This window comes from Vicia villosa, linkage group LG6 (assembly GCF_029867415.1).
Source record: "Vicia villosa cultivar HV-30 ecotype Madison, WI linkage group LG6, Vvil1.0, whole genome shotgun sequence".
NCBI classification, from domain to species: Eukaryota; Viridiplantae; Streptophyta; class Magnoliopsida; order Fabales; family Fabaceae; genus Vicia; species Vicia villosa.
The window spans coordinates 29,180,151-29,196,995 of record NC_081185.1 but is presented as its reverse complement, the minus strand read 5'-3'; positions in this window follow the sequence as shown (position 1 = coordinate 29,196,995).

Sequence of the window (16,845 nt, the reverse complement as noted above, 5' to 3'; positions counted from 1 at the left end):
TTCCATAAGGTCCACTGAAGGTGTTTAGATCAAGAAATAACAACTGGAACTCCTCTACTGCAAAATTCGATCTCCAGCTTTGGCATTTTTGAGGTAAGTGCCTATCAACTTCAAACTCATACATACATGCATCATAAATGAAAAACTGGTTTACCATCTTGTTTCTGCACTATCACTGATCAATAGCCCTCAATCAATTTCATAATTCATCAACTATACACAATTTCAGAGTGAATTATAGAATTAGGGTTCTTCGTGTTCATCAGAGAATCAATGGCCCTAGAGTGAAAATAAATGGAATTAAATGGTACCATCATGTTCCTCGTCCAAAATCGAGCAAGTTAGGCTATTCACTTGATCCAAACAATCCAGTTTTCAGATTTTTCAAATTCAGATAGGGTTTGTGTTCTTGGCGCCTTTTTTTTGAAATTGATTTTACAAACTTGATTCAAAATATATACAACTCGTTGCAAATGATTATCAGACCACGCGCGTGGTCCAGTTGGTTAAACTTTTGAGTAGTAACCTTAAGGTCACGAGTTCAACACTCATGAGGGCCAAAACCATCTTTTTATCACTTGTTTTTTTTCAATTTTTTACACAACTTCAATTAATTCATTGACCAATCAAATTAATTCATTTTTTATTCATTTTTTGCACACTTCTTATTTAACATATGAATTTCATGAATATAAAAAAAAAATCAAAAAATATTTATTTAACACACTTTTAATTAGGTTTAAAATGATACATTTTTTAGTGTTTTTAAATGCTTTGAATATTGTTTTTTCATTTAATCTTTAAACTTAAAACACTTGTAAATATTTTTTGAGCAAGCCCTAATCATTTAGGTATTAATTAAGCATAATCTTTTTGTTTATCTTGATTAATTTGATTTCTTTCAATTTCAAATCGTTTTAAAACAAGCGATCGCAATTCTTTTCAAAAAAACGATAAACCATCTCTTTTTGATTTCGAAAGAAACTATTGATTAAATCTTTTTATTTGATCAATTGATTTTCAGAACGATGTGGGGCCTCTCGAATATTAGAGAGTATAAGTCCCTTTTTCTTTGTACAGTTTTTAAACAGAAATCTGTTTCCAAATTACTTCCAAACAGTTTTTAAAACAATAAATCTCACATCTTTTTTTCAAAACCATCCACCCTGTTTTATGAAAATAAAACAGGGGCCTCTCGAATATTAGAGAGTATAAGACCCACTCCTTTTTCCTTTTTTCTACAGTTTTTCTTTGTACAGAAAACTCTTTCAAAACAATAACTTTCAAACAATTTTTCAAACCTCGCGTCTGTTGAAAATAATCAACCATGTTTTGTAAATAAACACGGGCCTCCACGTAGGTATAAGTCCCAAGCCCCTTTTGTACATACCCATTCCAGTACATGAAATTAGGTATTTCATTGTACGCCTTTTGTACATATCTCAATCAATTTGTTTTTAACTTTGAATACCAATCCAAAAATGAAGGTTTTCTTTAAATCTTCCCAAATATACCATGGGCCTCCATGTAGGTATAAGTCCCAAGCCCTTTTGTAAATACCTGTTTACATAGCTTTGAATAAACTCAAGTGGACTTCTCCCCGAGTATAAGTCCCGAGCCCTGTGTATACAAATGGATCATGCTTACAGGTATATTTCCTTCATAAACTCCATTATATACACACACTTTGTCATATATGTATAACTGTTCATATTTGTTCATGTACTTGTTCATGTTTGTTCATATGTGTGATATGTGTGCTTGTTCAACTTAGTATAACACTAGGTTCCCCATAGCCTCCTATTGGGCTTCGTGCAAAGAATCTCCCTAGTTTAGGTTAGGACATAGAGTATGGTTTCCCGGTGAAATCGCTCTAAGAGCTCAAACCAACTATACCATGCCTCCCCTTGGGCTTTGTACAAACGAGTGACCCTCCCATAGCCTCCTCTTGGGCTTACAATGCAAGGACCCTGGATTGTCCCTCCCATAGCCTCCTCTTGGGCTTTCAATGCAAGGACCCTCGGATAGCCTCCTCTTGGGCTTCGTACAAGGACCCACGGGCTTCTTATAAGCATCCCCAATATCCAAATCAAATACCCTAGGAGATTAGACATTTTTCATCTCTATGCTAGGAGTATCTCTTCTATATCATCACAAACAATCAATCAATCAAAAATAAAACTTTTTTGCCACAAGGCTGGCTAATCAATCAAACTGTTTTACCACCGTACTGGATGATTAATCAAAGTTTTTGTCACAAGGCTGACTTCATTGAAACTTTTGCCACAAGGCTGGCTGATTAATCAAAGTTTTTGTCACAAGGCTGACTTCATTGAAACTTTTGCCACAAGGCTGGTTAAACACAAAAACATCTTTATCATTCTAAGCACCCTAAGTGGCATGGCCCCGGGCTTATAATGAAAAGATTTTCAAACAAAATCAAACAGATGTATGTGATGATATAGATTAGATACATCTAGCATTTAGACGACATTTGTCTATTTTCCTTTGCTTCCACTAGCATAAGTGGGAACTACGATTGCTCTGACTTTCTCAACATCCCTTTGAGAATACGTAGGCACAAGGTCGATCCTTGGCGAGCAAAACAAAACAAAAAGAAACCATTCAAACCTTAGCACCCGTAGACCCCGAGCTACAGATGCTCTGATTCCCTTTAAGGGATATGTATGCAGAGGATCGCGATGATCTTTGCGAGCATAATCAAACAAACACCTTAGGTCCCACCTATCTCACAAGAACCTCCACCACAACAAGAATGGAATAAACAAAACAAAGAAACCTATAGAGTACTATAGATACGTTGGGTGTTAATACCTTCCCTTCGTATAACCAACCCTCTTACCCGGAATCTCTCTCCCACTTTTTAGGTTATTGCAGCTTTTTTCCTTTTCCTACTTTGGAAACAATAAAAAGTTTGGTCGGTACAAAAGAAAAATCATTTTTTTGAGCACTCGAGCCCAAAGAAGGCATCAGGTGTCTCATCCACAAAAAAGAGGAACAAAACGATTTTTCGCCCGCGACAGAAAAATGGCGACTTCACTGGGGAAAAAATCTTTTTATTGTTTCCAAAGAAAGGGTTAATTCTAATTTTTGCGTTTGTTATTTCATTTTTGTTACATGTTTGGTTCTGTGGTTCTGTTACATCTATGGTTCTGTTACAAGTGATACATTATGGACAAATCCTAACCCGGATTAAGTACACATAAGAATTAGGTGGAGGGTATAGTCATGTATGGCATACAAGGAGTTCAGTCCTTAAAAAGTCAGCATGAGAATCCTTCCGCTCAGTGGAGGTTCCTTGTTTGTAGTATATGTTTAGCAAGTTCAGTTGCGAAGACATTATTGCTTTCATTGAACTGTAGAAGCTGAGTTGGCTGTAGAACCCCAACCCATCCTGGCCTTATTAGGTTGTGGTGCAGAAACTATTCAGGTGTAGACTTGGATTAGTTGTCATGCGGAGAACCACACTCAGACGAGTTTTTCTTGAGAATATTGCTGGCTCACAAGTTCAGTTGTGCAAGCCGGTAATATCCGAAAGAAAAATGTGGACTCTGACGTATCAGTAGAACATGTTTTGCAGGTGATAAACCCTAGTACTATCGCATGTTTGGTTCTCTGACCTCATGCTCGTGACGCTGGACCGTTGAACTTGTGTGTACCATGTTTGAATTACCATGTTTGTAGAACTATGTTTGAACTACCATGTTTGCATTATCATGTTTGCCTTACCATGTTTGAATATGTGGCATCCATGCATCCATGCATTCATACATTCATTAAAAAACCCATCTTTTTCCATAAAAACATGATTTTTCCAAAAAAAATTTCCTTGCAAACATTATAGGATTAAGTTATGGAGTGGGTAAAAAGGCATACCAAGAAGTACGGTTTCAAAGCTCCTAATGTGGAAAGACTGAAAGAGTTAGCATCTTTTGTACAAGATCCTTCCGATTTTAGGAAAAGCCATGGAAAGCTTTTGCCTATCTTGAACACTCATGTTGATGAAGGACTTCTCAAAACTCTGGTTCAGTTTTATGATCCCGTCTACCGGTGTTTCACCTTTCCAGACAATCAGTTGGTACCAACCTTGGAAGAATATGCCAATCTTTTGGGTATTCCTGTGTCTGAAAAAATACCTTTCAATGGTTTGGAAGCCATTCCTAAGTCACCAGCCATTGCAGCGGGTATCCACTTGAAGAAATCTGAAATAGAAAGTAATTGGACTACCAAAGGAAACCTTCCGGGTTTGACTTCGCAGTTTCTAATAAAGAAAGCTTTTGATTTCATTGACACTGGTAGCATGATAGCTTTTGAAGCTGTATTAGCCTTGCTCATCTATGGGTTGGTTCTGTTTCCCAACATAAACGACTTTGTTGATATCAACGCCATAAAGATCTTTCTGAATGGAAATCCTGTTCCGACTTTGCTTGGTGACATGTATTTCTCTATTCATCACAAAAATCGCCAAGGTGGTGGAATCATTGTATGTTGTGCACCTCTTTTGTACAAATGGATTGTTTCACACTTACCTAAGTCTCCTATTTTCACGGAAAACCGAGAAGGTTTGCATTGGCCTCGAAGACTTATGTCCCTTACTAATAATGATATCCATTGGTATACTCTGGCTCGTTGCGGTACAGAAATCATTGATAGTTGTGGAGAATTCGCCAATGTACCCCTCATTGGTACACAAGGAGGAATTAACTACAATCCGGTCCTAGCCCGACGACAACTCGGGTATGCAAATTCAGTTAAACCTGTTGGTCTCGCAGTGGAAAGCTACTTCTACCAAGAAGGGGAGGATCCTCAAGGGTTGAAAACAAGAATGGTGAGAGCTTGGTACGACGTCCGATGGAAATGAAAAGGTGAGATAAGAAATTGCATTGCTACGGACGCCTACACCAGCTGGGTGAAGAAAAGAGCAAAGGAGTTTCAAATGCCTTATGATTATGAAAAACCCATGTTCCCTGTGGTGTCTCAACTACCCAACATTCTCATTGACACTACGGAAGAATACCAAGAGATTTTAGCCAAAATGAGGTTAGAAAAAGACGCTTGGGAGGAAAAGTTTCGTAAAACTGATGAGGAAAATAGAAAGTTGAAGAAAAGAGTGAAAGATCACGAAGAAACTCTCTATTAATAAGATGGATGGCTCATGAGTAAAGATGAGAAGATTCGTCAGAAAAACGCCGCGATCAGGAGGTACATCAAAGAAAGCAAGAAAAATCTTGAAGCCTCGACAAGCAACGCTCCGATGCCTGGCGACTGGAAGAATGTTGTTGACAAACTGAGGGTTGAAAAGGCCGAGTTGAAAGCTTACTATGGGAAAGAAATCATGAAGCTCAAGCTGCACAACGCATTTGGTTCTTCGTCTGATGAAGATGCTTAGGATTTGTTTAGCTTTTTATTGTATCATTTGCTTTTGTAAGGAGCTACGCTCCGATGTTGTAACATTTCCCGTTATTACAATAAAAATGAATGAATAAAAGAATTGTTTGTGTTCCAATGTTTGCAAGGGAATAATCTTTAAAATAATTGGAAAAATCATAAATTGCTTTTTGCATACATCATTCTGCATATCGAGTCTGTTGTATAGAGTCTCATCTTTTGGATCTTTCTCCATTAGATCGTCAAGCTGTCGCGTCTCAAAGTTTCTCGACCGCGCTCGCAATCAGATCACAGATACAATACTCGTTCAAGCAGAAGAAGAGTAATGGAACACTCTGAACAAGAGAATATTGAGCTCCGTGGTACAGTGACCACTCTTCAGGAAAAGTTGGAAAGTCTCACTACTCTGGTTGACTCTTTAATGGCCGCACAGAATCAGCCGCCGCCACCTAACAGTCAAGCAACGGTAACATCTGAAGTCACTACTCCAGTTTCTACAGTTGCATTCGGTATTCCATCTTTCTCTATGCCAGAAGGTTGGGGCCCGCCTTTCAGTTTTGGTACAGGTTTCCGCCATAATTTCTCTGGGGTTCAAACAACTACAACTGAAGCACCTGCTGCACAAGGTTCAGCATTTATTCCACATTCAGGGGTAACTTTTTCCCAAATCACTATGGCACTTTCTCAACCCACTATGACAGTTTCGACCCCTACGGTTCACACTGTTCCTTATGATGGCAATGAGATTTATCATGATCAAGGTGATAGCACAAATCAGCGTAATCTTGTGGAAAATCTCCAAGAACAGTTTAACAAGATGCAGTTGGAAGTTAAAGCTATCCGTGGAAAAGATTTGTTTGGAAAGAATGCCCAGGAGCTATGTTTGGTTCCCAGTGTACAAATACCTGCTAAATTCAAGGTCCGTGACTTTGAGAAGTACAAAGGTAGTTCTTGTCCACAAAGTCATCTCGTAATGTATGCCAGAAAGATGTCTACTTATGCAGATAATCATCAGTTGCTTATCCATTACTTTCAAGACAGTTTGACTGGTGCCGCACTGAAGTGGTACACAGGCTTGGATAGCACCAATATTCGAACATTTAATGACCTAGGTGAGGCCTTTGTCCGACAATACAAATACAATTCGGATATGGCTCCAGACAGAGATCAGCTCCGATCCATGGCTCAGAAAGACCATGAAGCTTTCAAAGAGTATGCCCAACGATGGAGAGAAACTGCTGCTCAGATTAATCCACCGTTGAAAGAGAAAGAGATGACAAAGATCTTCTTGAATACTCTCAGTCCGTTTTATTATGAACGCATGATTGCTAGTGCTCCAAGTGATTTCACCGAAATGGTAAACATGGGGATGCGTCTAGAAGAATGAGTCCGAACCGGACGTCTGACTAAAGAAGGTGGATCTTCGAGTGGAACCAAAAAGTTCGGAAGTGGTTTCCCAAAGAAGAAAGAACAAAGTGTTGACATGGTGTCCCAAGGGAAGCCAAGAGGAAATGTCAGTCGTCAACAACAGGTTTCTGCTATTGCGCCAGTCGTTAATACAGCGCCAAATCCGGGATTTACCCTGCAGTTTCAACAACAACAGCCTCGACAACAGGCTCAACAACTTAACAACAATCAGAATCGTGTGCAAAGAGCTCCACAGTTTGATCCGATTCCAATGACCTATACAGAATTGTACCCTGCTTTGATTGAAAAAGGTCTCGTTCAAACTAGAGCACCACCACCAGTACCTGAGAGGCTCCCATGGTGGTACAAAGCTGAGGTCTCATGCCCTTATCATCAAGGAGCACCTGGCCATGATCTTGAGCATTGCATAGCTTTGAAATATGAAGTTCAGAGGTTGGTTAGATCTAATCTTCTCTCTTTCAGAAATTTGAATCCTAATGTGCAAGCAAATCCGCTGCCCAATCATGGAGGGCATGTTGTAAACATGGTATATGGATGTCCTGGTCCATACCGGGTCTATAATATCAATTACTCAAGAGCCGATTTGGTACAAATGCATGCCACTCTCTGTCGAGGGCAGAATTTTCGCCAGCATCAATACGGTTCCTGTAGCATATGTTGTGTAGATCCTCACGGATGTTCAATTGTGAGAAGAGATCTCCAAGTTCTGTTGGATAATGGTACTCTTCAGATCTACCGAAATAGGGATGAAAATGAAGTTAACATGATAGGTGTCGCACGCTCGCGAAAAATGAACAGAGTCGCCACCAATATATTTATCCCATAAGGGAAAGGAATATCAGGAAACCTAACAAAGGAAGGAACAGGGTCTTGCGACCAGAGAATCAAGGTACGGGAGTCGGTTACGCAAGGGGAAGGTATTAGCACCCCTCACGCCCATCGTACTCGATGGTATCCACCTATGTTTGTTTCTATCTAAAGGGTGTGTACTATGTCTATGTCTAAATGCGAAATGAATGCAAAATGTAGGGAAAATAAAGAATTGTACTCGCACGGGCCCTACCCCGCTGCCTACGTATCCTTTTCAGGAATCAGAGTTACCGTAGCTCGGCTCAATAGTTTTGTTTGTTTTTGTGTTTTTTAGTTGGGCGGAGTTAACGCTCGCGCTCTTGCATAAGGGACAGCCTAGGATGCAATGGAGCGGAGATAACAATGCCCTTAAGAAAGGAGAGAGAAGAGAGAGTTTGAGCGTTTCGAGGAAATCCCTAAAGCAAGGGAAACTCGAGTTACTCTTTGGTTTGTGTCTTTTAACGTTGGGAACTTACGCTCGAATGATTCCCTAAAGCAAGGGAGATCCAAGCACTCGAACATTCCCTAAAGCAAGGGGTGTTCAAGCTTCCATTCCCTTTTTAAGAATTTTCACTTTGATTATTAGTGTTTTAAGTATTTTCTTTGTGTTTGTTTTTTTAGGGAATTTATTCAAGTATTTTTATTAGTGTTTTATGTTGAAAAGAAAAAGAATGGAAAAGAGGGAACTATTCCTAATTTCTAAATCTATGTTATTACTTCTAATATAAAGGAAGGAAAATTTATCTAAGCATTTCACAATATATTGAAAATATTCACAAAAATAAAAGGAACAACATCTTAAACTATTCACAAGCAAATGCATTTTTATTCACATGGGAAACAAATTTTTGAATTATTAAAGAAAAACTATTATTTTGTTTATGGTTTATTATGTGAAAAAATTATCTATTAAAATGCAAGGGAATCGAACAATTAAAACAATAAAAAAAAAATGAAATTCTAAAATTCTAATTGGTAGGAACACAATTTTTATCGATTTTATTTGGGCAAAACAATTAACAAGCAAAAAGAATAAAAGAAAGTCTATTTTTATTTCTTATTTTATTAACAGCATGGGGGTGCAAAAGCAATTTCTAAAGAACTGAAATGGTTTAAAAAGTAAGGACTGGGCCTAATTACAGGGGGTGGGGAAAGCAATGGTGACGCTAAGGCCCAATCCAAAAGCGAAGGTGCGATAGCAAGTGAGGGGTGTGATCCAGAAACAATTTCCAGCCCAGGCGTGTGGCCCAACGTTACTACAAACCACTTGATTTCCTTACTTCACATCTTAGCCTTGTTCAGCATTTACTTATTTATTCATGCATCATGTTATTATTATTATTATTATGTACTGGTGAAAAGGAACAACGTGACACAAAATGCTGAATGAATTAAATCAATTGGTCAAACTATACTTAAGTCATATGAGGCGAAAACAAAGCCTGACCCTATCAAAATGAACCAACACATCAACTAATCATTTAATAAAAACAAACACCACAAGATATTTGGAGAAATGAACCACTATCAGCGTGACACATCAGCAAACGGAAAAAGAGTCATAAGCAAACAGCGACGCCGGAGCTAGGGCTCCGGTCGTCTTCTCCGGCTAGCTTCACGGCGGCGCGCATCATTTTACAGAAATCGCATATCATACCATCAGTCCACTCGGAATCTCATGCTGAGCATGGATCTGCCATTGTTTCTTCCTAATTCTCTTCCTTATATCGTAACCGAAATGAAAACAAAAATCTAACTAACGAGATCTCCATGAAAACACACGATAACTACCTCCACACAATCCTTATGCTACACAGAATTGGAGTGTGGATATGACATATTCAGATAACAACAAGTTCACACAGAATTCAATCAACTTTCAGAGGACGCGTACTTCGATCAAATGCAGAGAATAGCGTGGAATGTGTTCAAGATATGCGACCTACTCATACATAGCTAGCATGCTAAGGAGTTCAAGATGCTAACCTGTTGACGTTCTTGAATCAAAAGTTGCTGAGAAGCTCCACGTTCTCTTGAAGGAGATGGCGGTGATGCTTGCTTTGATGATATCAACAACTTCACCCGGAAACTGTAGAGATCTTGAGCTGCTCAGTGATCCGCTTGCAAAATGATGATGTATGATGATGATGAACGAGTGAGGATGACGAGAGAGAGAGTTCACAGTGAGATCGTTGAGAGCCTTGTGGTAGTGGTGGTGAGGATTAGTGGCTTGTGGTGGCTACGGTGGCCGGAGTTTGTTACAGCTCGTAACAAACTCTGGTGGAGGAGGAGAATGAAGTGAGTGAGGGAGAGTGTAGAGAGAGAGAAGTGAGGGAGAACAGAGTGAGGGAGAGTGTAGAGAGTGAATCGTGGGTTTTTTGTGGATCGAGAATGTCTGGGGAGTAAAGGTGATGATTGTTTTTATAGGGTGAGAGTGAAGGGAGTGAAAAAGCTTCTTTGAGTGTGGGACTTTGTTACATTTAATGTGCAAGTTGGTGCCCTTGCAACAGTTTTGTTTTTCTCGGGTATGGGACTTTGGAGTGCAAAGCTTAATGAGCAAGCATTGTATAAGTGTGGTAAGCTTTGTATCATCTTTATGGAATCAGTGAATGCATGGGCATTAATGGCAAGAGGTGGTGGCAATACACTTTAATGCATGTTGCAGCCTTATCCTTGCACCAGAGATTCAAACCAAAGCTTTGTCCCATGCATGTCCATGTCCCTTACTTTTCTCATCTATATCTCAAGCTATAGTTCACTATTTGATTCATTTTTGGGTTCACTGTAAAGAGGGCATGTAATGGAACAATGTTGGTGTTAGAGGCTTCTTGAGATGAGGTTTGTACATGGAGCGAGGGGCTTGCAAACATGCTGGTTCAAAACACTTGAGTGCCTGGGCGTGCGGCTTGAACTTGTGCACTGGCCCTGGCAAAAGTGCAGTTAGTTAGAGGAGTGACTTTGTAGCCTTGCAACTTGCCCCACGCATGTCCAAAATTGGTGATACTGGGCTCAATAGATAGAGGACATGGCAAAGAGTGACTTAGAATCAAACTTGTTCAAGATAGTGACTTGTGGGGGAAGAAAGAGGCATTGACATTTGGCCCACCATGTGTTTGCTGAAATGCATTGCGTGCCCAGAATTTTGTGCCTTGGCTGCCTGCAGAGTTCAGTCAGGGTTGGGGCACCAATTTGAAAGCTTGTATCTCACTCAATATTTGTTCAATTATTCCAATTCTTGTTTCAATGTATAGAGGAGATGGCAAGGAAGAGAATGATACCAAGTTTGCATTCATGGCACTTCTGTAGAGCTCTAAAATTGGCTTGAGATTTGGCATGCCATGTGTTTGTTAAAATGCCAGGTCATGACATGACTTGTGACCTGGGTTGTGACTTGAATCAAGTGACTTTTCAGAAACTTCACACCACTTTAACTCTTCATACAAGCTTCAAATGAAAAAGTGTCCAACTACAAAGTTGTTCTCCTCCATGAGAGGAACAACTTTGATGTTGGAATTTTCTTCAAAAAATGCCATTTGCCACGTGTAATCTAGTGCTGAAGTGGACTGCTCAACAAGATTTAAAGCATCAAAAATTTTTCTAAGTGTTGGAAACTTTCTATTTTTGTCAACTTTTTGTCAAACTCTCGATTTTATCCATTCTTCGACTTTTCTTGACTGATTTTCCACCAAAAGTCAATATTTGAATAATTCTTCTGATTTTGACCCAAAAGTCAATTGTTCCGATTTTTCCGACTATTGATGAAATTCCCGATTAAATCTCTTTCACTCACATCCAGTCGAACAAACACCTCCACAAGGTCAGCATGAGAAGTTTTCCACACATAGGGGCCATTCCCGATTAAATGTTGACCAGAAAGTCAACCGGTTGACTTTGGTCAAAGAAACCCTTATTTAAAGGACCAGACACTTTGCAAGCTTGTACTCTTCCCTCAATGCCCTGATTTGAAGTAGAGAGAAACCCCAATCCCGGGGGACTTTCTTGAACATAGAACCACATGATTATACCCTCCTTATTCTCTGATCAAAACTCTTTGCAACAGAGCTTTTTCTTGCTAGCCTTTTGAATAGTACCAATGATATGAATGCATGAATGTGAGTTATGACCTAAGTAATGTATGTACATGAATGCAAAACCTAAGCCAGTTAGAAGTTAAAGGGTAGGACAAATTTGGGGTATGACAGCTGCCCCTATTTAATCGTCTTAAACCTGAAGGTGAGATTGGCGTTAGCCTTTCGAACATTCAAGGTAGAAGAAGATTCAATATCAAGACCTGAAATTTGTCCTGAAAAGAGGATGGTGTAAGTGTTATCCTTATTTTTTTGTATTTTGATATCTGCTGGGGAAAGAGAGGAATTTGTTTTTCTGGTGGGTATATTTTCAGTGAACAATGGATTTGGATGGAGATAGCTTATAACGTGGTAGCGGTGCCGACACGGGGTTTTCATAGAGAATGGTTGTATGGAACAATGATCGAAAGAAAAAGACCTCGTACGATCTATGACTCAACATCGACTCGACATCGGGAGAAGACCTAAGCATGATCTTCAGGACTGAAGGGATAAGATCTCTTACGATCTACGACTCAACATCGACTCGAAGGAATAAGATCTCGTGGCGATCTACGACTCAACATCGGGCCTGAAAGGAATAAGATCTCGTGGCGATCTATGACTCGACATCGAAAGAAAATCTCGTGCGATTTTCCACACTTTGGAAAGGGATAAGATCTCGTAACGATCTTATGACTCAACATCGAAAGAAAATCTCGTGCGATTTTCCACACTTTGGAAAGGAATAAGATCTCGTAGCGATCCTATGACTCAACATCGAAAGAAAATCTCGTGCGATTTTCCACACTTTGGAAAGGAATAAGATCTCGTAGCGATCTTATGACTCAACATCGACTCGACATCGAGGGACGGAAGAAGACATTGTGTCCGACACTCATCAGAGATCGAAGATACCTCGTATCGGCACCGTGGTTGGAAGCGTTTGTAGTATGATAGCAGATATCAGGCAAAGTTTGTACAGGTAACAACTTGAGAGGATGGGTCATTGTTCTGTTTCAACATTGGCTCCTATTATCTGGCTTATGCTTTGTATGCATGTTTGAATTTTTCTGTGGCGTAATGATCCATTGTAATGGATATGCTACGCTTTTGAGGATGCAATGCTGTATGCAATGGATTCTATATGCAAAGAGTGCCAAATAAAGGCCCTGGTGGAACAGAAGAGTAGGATCATTGGGGTCCGTTGCCTGTGATCTTGAGACGCCATTGTGGGTGGGCGTTAGAATTTTTATAGTGCCAAAGATTATTGGCAGCTGTGTGGAGGATTAGAACATAACTCTATTGGGGAGGAAGTGACTTTGCTCGACTTTCCTTACATCCTATGCTGTTTGGGGAATCACGAGTCTTGAGAGAGTATGGACCCTTTCAGGTGCCCCATGTTTACCAGTACTGATGAATTATACTCTGGAACTTTCACGTGGGATGATGATGACTTTTGTGACACATCGTGAGCCAAGATGATGGCTAGAACCTGCAACCTGCACAGAAAACAACGTTCGGATGCAAATGGTGCCCTTTAGAACACTTTTATGTTTATGTAACCTCATGTTTCGTTTTGATTTTGTGATTACTGCCCCCATGCTTTCAATGCAATGTTTAATAACGAATTAAATCACATCTCGCATGCGAAAAAGAAAGAAAGAAAACTTTTGCATCAAAAGATCATTTTATTGATGGAATGCCTGTGAATAGGCTTCTGTACAAGGAAGCAACTCCTAAATGAGGTAGTTGCGAAAAAGAAAATAAAATGCAAAGAGTAAAATGGCAAAGAGAAATGCTCGGATTTCCATTAAAACTGATATTGCTACAGTTCCCATACCCTTGATCCTCTCAATGCTTTGCTTCAGAAGGGTAATGGTTGGATTGATCCGTCTGTTCTGCCAAGGGCGTATAGTGGTCTTTGTGAAGGATATTCAGACTGCAGCCTCTCGCTTTTGGTCCCTAACTTTTGCCTGGATCGCCCTTTCGGGTTTTCAATCCAGCGGGATGCCCCTTTTTGCCTAAGCCGCCCTTTCGGGTTTTCAACTTAGCGGGTTATTCTTTCTTCTTTTTTTTTTGTTTTATCCCTAATTTTTGCCCAAACCCTTTTGGTTTGCCGGGATGCCCTTATTTTTGCCTAGGTACGTCGACCTAGCGGGTCTTTTATGCGTAGTATTTTTTGACTGAGTCTGAATTGACTGGAAGCGGAACGTCTTCCCCATCCATCTTTGTCAGGATTAAAGCACCACCTGAAAATGCTTTCTTCACAATGTATGGTCCCTCATAATTGGGAGTCCATTTGCCCCTTGGATCAGTGTGAATTGGCAAGATCTTCCCTACGACTAGGTCGCCTGTGTGGAATTCTCGAGGCCGAATTTTCTTGTCATACGCTTCCTTGATCCTCTTTTGATACAACTGGCCATGGCAGATAGCAGATAAGCGTTTCTCCTCAATTAGATTGAGATGATCAAGCCTCGTTTGAACCCATTCCGTTTCATCGAGTTTGGCGTCCATCAAGACTCTCAACGAAGGAATTTCCACTTCAACAGGTAGTACGGCCTCCGTACCGTAGACAAGAGAGAAGGGAGTTGCCCCGGTTGAAGTACGAACCGAAGTTCTATAGCCATGCAAAGCAAATGGCAACATCTCATGCCAATCTTTGTACGTTCTAACCATCTTCTGGACAATCTTCTTTATATTCTTGTTAGCAGCTTCGACCGCGCCATTCATCTTTGGCCGATAGGGTGATGAATTGTGATGTTCAATCTTGAACTCTTCACACAACTCTGCCATCATCTTGTTATTAAGATTGGACCCATTATCAGTGATGATCTTGTTTGGAACCCCATATCGGCATATGATTTCTTTCTTGATGAAGCGAGTAACGACTTGCTTGGTTACGTTCTTGTAAGAAGCAGCTTCAACCCATTTGGTGAAGTAGTCGATAGCAACAAGAATAAATCTATGACCATTTGAAGCTTGTGGCTCAATTCGTCCAATCATGTCGATACCCCACATGGCAAAGGGCCAAGGTGACGTCAGGACATTCAGAGGAGTTGGAGGAACATGAATTCTGTCAGCATACACTTGGCATTTGTGACATTTCTTCACATACACATAACAATCGCTCTCGATCGTCATCCAATAATATCCTGCTCGCAAGATCTTTTTGGCCATGGAATGTCCACTGGAATGAGTTCCAAAAGATCCTTCATGAATTTCCCGCATGATCAATTCTGCTTCGTGTCTATCCACGCATCTGAGCAAAACTGAATCATAGTTTCTTTTGTACAGGACGTCTCCTGACAAGAAGAATTTGGATGCTAACCTTCGAAGCGTTCGCTTATCACCAATCGTAGCATCTTCGGGATACTCTTGCTTCTCAACATACCTCTTGATGTCGTAATACCATGGCTTTTCATCATACACATCTTCGGTAGTGAGGCAGTGGGCAGGGAATACATGTGCGGGTTCTTTGTAACGGAGGATCCTTATGTCCGGCACTTCTTTAGGGGAGCTGACTCTGAACATAGCTGCCAAAGTAGCCAAGGCATCTGCCAATTGATTCTCCTCTCGGGGAATGTGATTGAAAGTGATTTCCTCGAAAGCGGGAAGCAACTCCAAGATATAGTCCTTATAAGGAACTAAATTAGGGTGTCGTGTCTCCCAATCACCTCTCACTTGATGTATAACCAAGGCAGAATCCCCATAAACCTCAAGGATCTTGATTCTCATATCAATGGCTGCTTCGAGACCCATTATGCAAGCTTCGTATTCCGCGACATTATTCGTGCAATCAAAGCATATTCTAGCTGTGAAAGGGATGTGAGTTTGACGAGGAGAAGTCAAGACTGCCCCAATACCATGGCCCATAGCATTTGATGCACCATCGAACGTGAGAGTCCATCGCTCCCCTGGTTCGGGTCCTTCATTATCATCTAGTTTCATGATATCTTCATCAGGAAAGTCAAACTTCATTGATTGATACTCTTCTAATGGCTGATGAGCAAGATGATCTGCAAGGACACTTCCTTTGATGGCCTTCTGTGTGACATACTGGATGTCGTATTCTGATAAAAGCATTTGCCATCGGGCTAATCTTCCGGTAAGAGCCGGTTTTTCAAAGATGTACTTTATCGGGTCCATTTTCGAGATCAATAGAGTGGTGTGAGTCAACATATACTGCCTCAGTCGGCGAGCAGCCCATACCAAAGCACAGCAAGTTTTCTCGAGTAGTGAGTAGCGGGATTCACAATCGGTAAACTTTTTGCTCAGGTAATAAATGGCGCACTCTTTTCGACCAGACTCGTCATGTTGGCCCAGCACGCACCCCATAGATCCTTCAAGCACAGTTAAGTACATAAGAAGCGGCCTCCCAGGAACCGGAGGCATAAGGATTGGTGGCTCTTGAAGGTACTGTTTAATCTTTTCAAAGGCTTCCTGACAATGATCATCCCATCGGATATCTTGGTTCTTGCGCAGCAGCTTAAAGATGGGTTCACAAGTATCCGTGAGGTGAGAAATGAACCTGGCTATGTAATTCAATCTCCCAAGGAACCCTCGAACTTCTTTTTCATTCTTTGGTGCCGGCATATTCTGTATTGCTCTTACTTTGTCAGGGTCGACCTCAATCCCTCGTTGGCTCACAATGAATCCAAGTAACTTTCCAGATCGCACTCCAAAAGTGCACTTGTTTGGATTAAGCCTCAACTTGAATTTACGTAAACGAGCAAACAGTTTCTCAAGATATACCAAGTGTTCCTCTTCAGTTTGGGATTTTGCAATCATATCATCGACGTACACCTCAATCTCCTTATGGATCATATCATGGAAAAGGGTCACCATAGCTCGTTGATATGTTGCACCAGCGTTCTTAAGACCAAAAGGCATCACCTTATAACAATACGTACCCCACGGAGTGGTAAAAGTAGTCTTGGTCATATCTTCAGGAGCCATCTTTATTTGATTATAGCCAGAAAAACCATCCATGAAGGAGAACACCGAGTACTGAGCAGTGTTGTCGACTAGCACATCAATATGAGGCAGAGGGAAATCATCTTTCGGACTTGCCCTATTCAAATCTCGGTAG